Below are 11,213 nucleotides of genomic sequence, written 5' to 3' on the forward strand. Positions count from 1 at the left end.
AGCGTAACAATTGATTTTAAGATGCTAATGTTTGGGATCTATATGGCATGTAATCTTTGCTATTTTATGGTAAATGAATCGGGTTGATTATGTGACAGACAACTTATATTAGGATGTGAAGTATTAATAGTGTTTTAAGTTTTACTTTGTGCATGTCTTCATTCATTTGAGATGTTTCATCTACAATATAGTAGGTTGATTAAAAAATTTACGTTTTTTTCTTTTTTTGGTGAGAAATTTTTTAAGTATTGTGACATTGAAGTAATAATTTAGTTTATGTTGCTAATGTTTGGAATCAATCTGGTATGTAATTTTGCTCTCTTATGATAAGGAATCGGGTTGATTACCTAATAGACAAATTATTATTAAGATGTGAGGAGTTAATAGTGTCTTAAAATTATACTTCGCACGTGTATTGATTCGCTGAAGATATTTCAAACAACCCTTGTATAGTAGGTAGATTAAAATTTTTTGGTATTGCGACATTAACTTAACAATCTATTTAAGTTGCTAGTGCTTGTGATTAGGGGATTTTTCCCTACCAATCACCATCTGACAAGTGGACCATTCAGGCTCTGCCAAGTGTCCGTTGCATGGGCCAATAGAAGCATGTCACGTGTTAGGAGTTGATCTATCCACCATGGACCGGTTGTGTCACGCCACGTGGCCTCCGTATGCCAAATAGGCCAAACGGCCACCTGGGCCCAATTTCCAAGGGAAGCCCAGTCAGCCCTAGGTTAACCTAAACCTAGTATTTGGCACGTTTCCCAAAGTTATAAATACTCTAATTAATCCTCATTAAGGGGGATGAAACAATTAATTACTCTCACCTAGAGAACCTAAACACACTGATCATTCCTCCCCTAGAGGAACCAGATCTCCCAACCTTTACTTTTTACCGCACTAATTACTCCTCAAACAAGTACTAACTTGACCGTCGGAGGCGAAGCTCCCACCACCCGGAGTCTCCGTTGTTTTGCAGGTACAGGCGCATGGATCTAGTCCCGGATTTGTAACTCTCCCGCAAGACATCAGAAAACCCCGAAACATTTTGGCGCCGTCTGTGGGGAGAGTACTTTCGAGATGGAATCACAGTCTGTACCGACTCAGAGCGAGAGGCGTCCTACGGACGACCCTCAGATCTATAGTGACCAAGATACTGAAAATGACGACCCTCAGGTCTATAGTGACCAGGATACTGAAAATGAGGTTGAGGTTGAGACTCATACGGCCCCAGACGGGACCTTGCGAGCTTGACGAACCCGTTCCTCTGAAAAGAAGGAACGAAAAGATTGTCAGGCTGGATCTAGTAAACCTGCCAGCCAGCCGCTTGATCATCAACAGGCGGCCGAGGGATCTGCTCCCATCACTAGAAGTGAACTCATGACTTTCATGAGTAGCTTCAAAGGGGAGATTCAGGATCTCATCAATAAGAAGACTCCTGCTCCCTCCAAGGAGCAGTCGGCTAGAAAACCTTCTCAGTCTGGAAGAAGGAAGCCTGTACAAGGTCGAGAGGTGACTCCTCACCCTAATTATAGGAAGTGGGAGCTGCTTGTGATTGACTTAACAAAGTATCGCTTTCCCTCGCCAGGAAAGAGAAAGCCCATTCGTCATGTACAAGCGGATGGGTCAAAGAAAACTTACTCAGATGCTCGACTGTTGCTAGAGCAGAAGAAGAATGACCGACTGTCAGAGTCGGCCTCTACTTCAGATTTTCAAGATAGTTTGCATAATACCTCCATGAGGTATACTCAATCAAATTTTGAGAGTCAGACAGGCGGTACCTCCCGTCGGTCCGGATCTCATAAAGATCAGTCGGTACCGAATGTACCATACGCACTGCAACAACAATATTTCTTGTAGCCCCTTTGTTTGGAGGGCAGGCGGCAAGAAACGTCCAACCATTGGACTGGAAACTACGTTTGCTCAGACTTGGAGAACAACCGTCTGCCTTCTCCAAGGAAATTATTGAGGCCGCCCAGCCGGCCAAAGTGAATAATGTGTTAGTAGGCGCCTATGATGGCACTACTAACCCAAAAGATCACCTAATGGCGTTCACCAACTTAATGTACCTCCAAGGGTTGGATGATCCCACTTGGTGCAAGTGTTTCCCAGCGACTCTCAAGGGAATCGCACAACAATGGTTCGACAACCTGCCGACTGGTTGTGTAAATAATTTCAAGACACTTGCCTATTTTGTTCACCTCCAATTTTGCTATGAACATTCCTGCTAAAAAGACGACCCTTAACTTAGGGACTATTCAGCAGGATGAGAAGGAGGGACTCCGTTCTTACATCAGGCGGTTTAACCTAATGAGGATTCAAATACAAGGGCTGTCGGATGAGGTAGCCTACACTGACTTTTTCAGAGGTCTTAAGGATGGGTCGACTTTCAAGTTCGACTTGGTCCGAAAGAGAGTTGCGACTCTCCAAGAAGCATTGATTGAAGCAGAAGCCTATATACAGGCGACTGATCTCTGTAACATTGGAAAACAGTCGGATGGAAAGAGGTCTGACAAGAAAGAAAGCCGACCAAAGCAGTCGACAAATAAAGATGAGAAAAAACGAAAAGAAGTCTGGGCGGCCGACTCCTCTGCACAGCCGGCCCAGAAAAAGAAGAAAGAATTCAAACCATACTCTCCCAAGTATGCGTTCAACAAGGATAGTCAAGCTATCCTCAAAGAAATCAAGGGTCGGATCTCAATCGAGAAGCCGGCCCCCATGAAGGGTTCTGCGAGCAATCGGAACCAAGATAAGTTATGTCACTTCCATGAGGATATTGGTCATGAAACCAATGAATGTATTAGCCTCATGCGCTACCTGGACCGCCTGGCTGAAAAAGGCGACCTTGACTCTTATGTCAAGAAGTCCAAGGGGAATGCTCCCCCCAAGCACAAGCAGTCGGCCAAGAAGAATCACAGCCCGGCTAACAGTTCTGATACTGATGACGCAATCGTCTACACTATAGCCGGCGGCTTCTCAGGAGGCGGCCCCACTATAAAGGGCAACAAAGACAATATCAGGCGGCTAGATGTTAATTCCATTCACCAAGGACGGACCGACAAGAGTTCATTTCCAGAAATTATCATCACAGAAGAAGATCTGGGAGGAGTTAGGGGGGCGCATGATGACCCCATTGTCATTGAATGCAAGGTGGCCAACCAAAGAGTTGGCCGGATCCTCATAGATACCGTTAGTTCCTTTGATCTCATCAGCAACAAGTGCTTGGCAAAGCTCAAGTACAAAACTGATTGCATACATCCGGTATCTCACCCTTTAGTAGGGTTTGGAGGAAGTGTCGTACACCTAGTGGGACGAGTGGATCTGCCCATCCGCCTGGGTGAGAAAGGGGAGGGTCGTTGCATGGTGGTTCGGTTCTTAGTGGTTGAGGAACTCTCGGCCTACAACATGATCTTGGGACGACCCACCCTGAACAACTCTAAAGCTGTCATTATTCCCTCTCTTATGCTGCTCAAAATTTGAGAGGGATGATGGAACAGTCGGCTCCCTAAGGGGAGATCAGAAGATGGCACGAGAGTGTTACCTCTCGGATATCAAACCCACTGTGGCGGCTGCTGGCCCAAGTGGTGAAAAAACTAATCTTGAACTCATCAAGGAGGATGTGCCTGCCCAAGTGGCAGGCGGCAAGAAAAGAAAGGCTACCCAATTGGGGGCCGAGAGAAAAGAAAAAAGATAGCAATCACTGGTAGAGGAGCGGTCGGACAAATTCCGCCCTCAGCCGGCTGGCGAGCACACGGATGTTGTCCTAGACGACTCACGACCTGACCGAACAGTCAAAGTAGGGACGACTGCTCTTGAAGTATTGGGTGAAGATTTTCACCAACTTTTGAAGGAATTCAAAGATATCTTTGCATTCGAAGTTCATGAAATGCCAGGCATCAGTCCTGACCTGGCTGTACATAAATTGGCTGTGGATCCGAAAAAGAAGCCGGTCAGGCATAAGAAGCGGAACCATGGTGAAGAAAGAAGTCAGGCGGCCGCCGTCGAGGTTAAAAAGTTGCTTGATGCAGGGTTCATTCGCCAATGTTATTTCCCAGACTAGGTTGCAAATGTTGTGCTAGTAAATAAGCTGAATGGTACCTGGCGCATGTGTGTGGACTACACTGATTTAAATAAAGCATGCCCAAAAGATAGCTACCCACTGCCTAAGATAAATAGTCTGGTCGACTCAACAGCCGGCCACGCTTTAATGAGCTTCATGGACGCCTACTCTGGCTTCCATCAAATTCCGTTGTGGAAAAAAGATCAGGAGAAGACGGCAATCGTCACTGATCAAGGGCGGTATTGCTACACGGTCATGCCGTTTGGTTTGAAGAACGCCCTGGCCACCTTCCAAATAATGATAAACACGGTCTTCTTTGACCAAATTGGGAGGAATGTCGAGGCATACATAGATGACATGATTGTAAAGTTCAAACTTCAGACGGATCATCTGGCGGACCTCCAAGAAACATTCACCACACTCAGGCGGCACCATGTCATACTCAATCCCAAAAAATGTGTTTTTGGGGTTGAGTCTGGGAAGTTTCTCGGATTCCTCATTAATCAGAGAGGTATAGAGGCGAACCCTGAGAAAGTTTCTAGCATATTAGCTCAATTATGATGTCACTTGTTACCTTAAATGTAATTTATGCCATTCTAATCCCATTTTTGAGGCTTAATAATCACCTTATTAGCCGAAAAATGTAATTAGTGGCGTTATAAAAAAAAATGTAATTTATGCCATTTTAATCCCATTTTAATCACTTATCAATGAATTTTCCTTACTAGCTTTAATGTAAACTAGATTTAAGTTAATAAGTAACGTCATAATTGGACTAATTTTCCAATCTCTAGTTACTACTCCAAGCCTAATCCAACTCTCTTCACTCAATGATGTATCACAATTGTGCTTAACGAAATCATCGAGGGTGGAAGCTATACTTTAGAATTCCCAGTCTTCAATGTTCTAGGCTGTAGACATTTAAAAATGTCTCCCCGACCAAAGCCTGATGACGAAACAACCTTCATTGCCTAATTTGGTCCTATTCGCGTGATGGATTTAAGAATTACTTGAATAGACCTTTTGTTTTAGCCCACTATTATTTTCTAAGCCATTTTAACCATTTCAATAACCCAAACCCCTTTTTTAGCCCAATATCCATAAACCTTAGCCCAATTTCCTCTTTTCATAATTGCAGCCCGAAACCGAGCAAGTCTGATTTTTGTGCCTTATAATTTTTATCCAAATCTTTCATGGTTGGATAGCTCAATTCTGATTTGAAACGAAAAAGATATGATCAAAATACTAAACTCTATCAAAAACTGACACCATCCCACTATTTTGGCCATATCTTTTATTCTACAAAAGATATCAATCTGATTCTAATTAGGTTGAAAAGTATAGACTTCCAGAGCTTTCTAATGATATATTATTTATCTTATACCGAGATCTAGATCAAATGTTATGATAAAACAATTATTGCTAAACTGCTGACTCGCGCGACGCGTTTTTCTAAATTCTATCTTATTTTTGAAGTTCCATCTCCACTCGTTTCTAAGCCTACAAATACCATCATCTTTTCTGATTTTTAATGAGGCGATTTCGAGATCGCGACAACTATTTTTCATCCCTTATTTTCCAAAAGGCTTAGACATATAAAGCTTCGACGTAATTCAAAGGCCAAAACAAGATATGAAAGGTTCTACGTATTTTACTAAGGCGTGAAGGTATAATCCCGAGGGTGAAATCGATTTTTCTAACTCGTTAATTTAATTCTTTCAATTCAAATTATATTTTTATTAAAGTTACTAACAATTTATTCATAATGTAGCAATTTAAAGGAGCGCACGTAATGTGAGTAATTAATTACTTTAATTACTTATTTTATTTTTATTGCTACTAGTATCATATTAGGATTTATTATTATGATTTTGATGATTTGACTAACGATGTTATGGGTAAATTGCTTCCAATATTAATGTTTATTCTATTGTTTGTGTTGATCACCATATATGTTAATGAACATCACGCTTAATAAGATAATTTGGACAGCCAACTTAGGTACCTTTAATCTTATTTTTAATTCAAATGATCAAAATAATTAGAATTATGTGTGCATCAATATTCAACCAACTTAGATGAATTAGTTTGGAGCAAATTGAATTTTTGTTTGTGTGCCTTTGAGATCGCAGGAAATATTTTTCACTATAAGAATCGAGTAGAGGCCAATACGAGCGAAGTGGCTCCATGACTCACTTCATACCATCATCGCCGATCCTCATTTCGTGGTATTGAACCATATGGAGTTAGTAATCTCATGGATTATGAATGAGGTGTAACCTTCACAAGTCAATCGTTGTTGCTTATCGTTGTCCTTATTCGTGGTTGCCTTAAAATGATCCATGAACGGTTTACAATTTCCTCAAAAACTTGTTAGTTGGCGGCTCCCTACTGTTTTGTCCCAATCGTTATATGTCAAATCTCACTTCCTATGATTGTCAAGCATATTCACACCATGCTTAAGTAGGCATGCTTCAATCGACGCCTACATAAGCACACTGCAAACTTTGGTCGAGTAGGTGCTGCACTTCAAAGCTAATTTGTTCACACACTCTTGGATAATGGCCAAAGGGAATCTCCTTGTTACAAATCATGTCATTATTTTTTTTCCAAAGCAAAATCGCTCCTTTATTTTTCTTATTTCCTTCCAAGTAGACTTGTCAATCAGGTAGGGTCGCTCCGGGTTACAAGTCATTTCAAGTAAGGTCACGGGTCGAGAAATGCTCAACCCTAACCCAAAGTTCCGGGTTCGGGTCAACCCAACAGGTTTAGAACAATTTTTTATTATGGCTAATTTTTAGAAATTTCTGAATTTTCAAGCTTATTTTTTTTTTAATCGAACATTTTCACCTTATTATTTTTAGCCATTACATGATTTAAACCATCATCATTTCACCAAAGCACATCAATTCCTAACTAATAAAAAATGATAATAAAATTAAAAATAAAATATTCCCAAAATTTTAGGAAGAGGCTAACATTATTATATATGTGAAGTATAATATCACCTGACATAATATCAGCAAACATATCAATCGGTGGCATGACGGTGATGTGGTATTAGTGTTGATCAATAGTTGGTGTTGGAGGTGGTTGGTGTGGATTTGAGCAAGAGTTATATGAGATAGATAAAAGAAAAAGAGATTAAATAAATGTCCGATGGTAGACAAACGGTCAAACTTAATAAATAACCTAATATTAATTTTCAAATTAATGTGTTTATTAAAAATAAACCCATAAAATTGGGTCGACAGGTCAAGTTCGGGTTCGAGTCGGGTTTGACTCGCAAATTTGCAGGTTAAACAGGTACAAGTTAAATCAAGTTACGGGTCAAAAAAACGTTGTTCAAGACCCAAAAAAACAGGTCGGGTTTGGGTCGGGTTTATAGGTCGGGTTGAAAATTCACATTTTTACTTCCAAGGGTCCCCATGATTCAATCAAATCAGCGAAGCCCATCACTTCTTCACAATTTGCCATTTCTCTACAGTCACTAGTCTCCAAGAGGTCAACAACATTCCAACACTCAAACAATGCATGCGCAAGAGTCTCTAGACAACCTACAAGCCAAGGATAACCCTCAACTTCCATCATATGTACGTATTTCAGGCATGTTAGAACAGAAAGCGTGTCGGTACATGCTCTCCAAACAAAGAGACGGACCCAATGGGTCACTTCAAGTTTCTAAATATGAACCCACACATTAAAAAGCTTATCTAGTTTGCAAGATTTACCTAATTTATAAGTAGATTTCACCGAGTAATGTTCGTACATAGAGAAGGCCCATCAATAAGCATCTTGGGGCGCTTTGGAACTAAGAGGAGTGGATAAAATACGAACATCTATCTCGTTCTTTGAATGTACTTCAAATTAGCTCAAACTTCCATTCCCTTTTTTCATGTTCAATTAAATATCCAACGTTAATGTGCCTCAAGTTCTCGGTGACAGGTCATTCCATATGCTTATGCTAGCTCCATTACCTACTTTCCATCTTAACCCCTCTTTCAATAGAACCTTGACTGCCTTATATTTCTCACCAAAGACTCTGCCAACTAGAATTTCAGGTGAGCTTGTTAGCCTCCACACTTGGCGGCCTAAGAGAGTTCATTAAAAACAAATAAATTGTGGAATTTCATTTACTACCCCCTAAGCAATTCGGAGAACATAAATTTTCTGATACTAAAGACCCATTTTCTAGTAGTGATACTACCCTCTAAGCATTTAGGAGATTACAAATTTCTCCAACTAATCCAATACACTCTCTGTTTACCGCCTTCTTGTCCCCACCAAAATCGAGCCCTCATGGATTGTATGTCGTTGATAACACTGTTGAAAGTTTATATACTTTTTCCATTTCTTTATTATCTTAATCAAGAACACATTTTTTCTTCTTCATTATCTTAGTAAAAAAAAAAAAAAATACTACAACCAAAGACCCATTGAAATATATATATCATATCACTAATATATATAGCCAGTCTCGCAACCAAGCCACGAGATATCGATACTTGGATCTGACACAATCTAGACATTCCTATACCCCATTCTTCGAGCTAATAGCTGCGCATACCTTACATCTTGGGCTTCTACACATTCTGGAAATAATGATGGAGCGTTCTTTGTTGCTATCAATAGGATCTTCCCATTCGCATCTCTGAAGGCCACTCCCAAACCTGCCAGGCCTACCTGTGGGACGTGGGCATCAACATTAATCTTCACACACCCTTTGGGAGGGCAAATCCAAGCACTGATCCTGCTGAAATTTTGAGCTGCAATTGCACCTTTGTAAACACGAGCAGAGTACAAATTATAATCTTGGACAAGCCTGCTATACCCTGCCGCAAGCATCACAAAGTTGGTTCGATTATTCTCAAAGATGATCAGGTTTCTGCAGCGCCAAGAAGCCCATAACAGAGCAGCCATCTCACTTAATTAGATCCCTGGCACTGCACTTGCTATTGAGCCAACCCCAGAGTACAGCAAAAGTATCAGTTGGGGCATTCACAAAATTGTGTTCCGCTTAACATTCAATTAAGGAGTGTATAATAGACTCTTTAGCAGCCCCACAGATCGTGCAAGAAGCATCATTGATAATGTGGCGTTAGACGAGTCTTTCTTTGACAGAAAGGTTTCCTTTGACCACATTCAAATCATATTTAAAAAACTAATCCTTATCGTTAATAATGGATATCATTATTATATTTTATTTAAATTAAATGTATAAGCAAGGGCTTATTTTCACCAATGATAAAAGAGATTTGCATTTTATTTTTTAATTTAAAAAATACAATCGCCACGTAAGCAAAATTAACGAATGAGATTTGAGAATTGAATTTAAAATTTAAAAACAACGGATAGTGATTAAGGATTTAAATTATTTAAAAATAATAAAAAAAATTATCTTTTCACATAAATGATAATCCTACAAATGACATAACATTTTAAAATTAATTGATATTTAGTAAAAATTAATATGTAACTTACCATCACGAATTAGGTCGCATCCTAAATTACATTAAAATAAAATTAAAACTTAGACTTTTTTTTAAAAGGCAATAGCAATTTAATTAATTTTTTTTTGTATGAAACTGTTAATAAATAATAAAATGAATCAAATAATTACCAAAAAAATAAAATTCTTAGAGTCTAAGAAATATACGGAGTACTTTTTTTTTTTTTGGGAGATTTATGTATTAAAAAAGGGAAAGAGAAAAGTAAAACTACAATTTTGTCCCTATTTTATTGGTTGAAAAGACAACTTTAATCTCTAAAGATACATTGAATGTATATCAAGAAGAGAAACTTGTCACATATAGGTAGTAGATATTGAGTGTTACCATGTAGAATTTTCGTTAGGCCGTGTTTGGAAACACTGATTTCATTTCAAATTATATATTCCAATTCTAATTGCTTGATTTCAATTACAAATTACTTGTGTAGGAAACAATAATTCATAATTCATAATTTAAAGTAACCATAGTGTTTGGCAATACTTTGGAATTTTAATAGCAAAACTAAATAATTTAACTAATAATTCGTGTAAAAAAACAACAATTTTTCAATAGCCACAACAATAACCTTCATCATCATCAATTCCAAAGATTTTACTCACATGTTATCATAAAAATAATCAATCACATCCAGAAACGAGATTTTTTAGCCCCCAAACCCACTACTATACATAGGATCAGAATCAATTCAACGATTCCATCAACCCGCCGTCAATAAAGGAGAAGGTGGTGGAGGAAAGAATGGAGACTGTCAGACTGATAAACGTTTAAGAGCGGAGAGAGAGAGAAAGTTTAAGAAGGGAATTATAGGGAAGAACTAGGATATATCCCTACCTTATAAAAAGTACTAGTATAAAAATTCTCTTATAAATAGTGTGCTTTCTATTTTACCCTTTAAAATGTGTATTTATATATTAACCCTCTTTATTAAATTAAATACTTTAATCTAAGCTTTTCTAATTTCTTTCTTTACACGCCCCTTTGTTTCTCCTTCCTCCTCTGCCTCTCTCCTCTATTGAAGCGACCTATGTGTCCTCCATTGAAGTGCTTACCGAGCTTTCTCTCCTCCATTGAATTAATATATAAGGTGAGCTAATTTTTTCAAAAAAAATTATTGAATATCAATTTCACAATCAAGGCAGATTGTTAAATTTATTGAAAAATCTCAAAATTTGTCAAGGGGGGTTGTTTGCGATTCAAGTACGAGCAATGGGTTTTGGCAAAAACGAGAAATCTGCAAAATTATTAGTTGATGTGAATCCAAATTGTCAGAAAAAAAGTCTCAAATGTTGGTTTTTTCTATATAATTAAAAAGTTGGGTTTTTTTTTTTTTTTTTTTTTTTTTTTTTTTTTTTTTTTTTGGGGGGGGGGGGGGGTGGAGTTTTTAATTTTTACTGTGCACTTGTACATGTGTAGGAAAATGTTGTTGTTGGAAGCAAATTAGCTGAAATTTTGAGCATAAAAAATGAAAGTTGGAGATGACGGTTCAAGAGCTTAGAACTGTATTTATTAGGTGATTTCTTGTTGAGTACAATATGTTTTTGGACCTAAGCATGTGTAATTCGGGGTATCATCATCAACTAAAACAGGTGCTTTTGCTGAAATAATATATTCCCGTGCTCTTCATAAGAAACATATTCACT

The sequence above is a fragment of the Chenopodium quinoa genome, unplaced genomic scaffold, assembly GCF_001683475.1.
Source record: "Chenopodium quinoa cultivar QQ74 unplaced genomic scaffold, ASM168347v1, whole genome shotgun sequence".
Classification (NCBI taxonomy): Eukaryota; Viridiplantae; Streptophyta; class Magnoliopsida; order Caryophyllales; family Amaranthaceae; genus Chenopodium; species Chenopodium quinoa.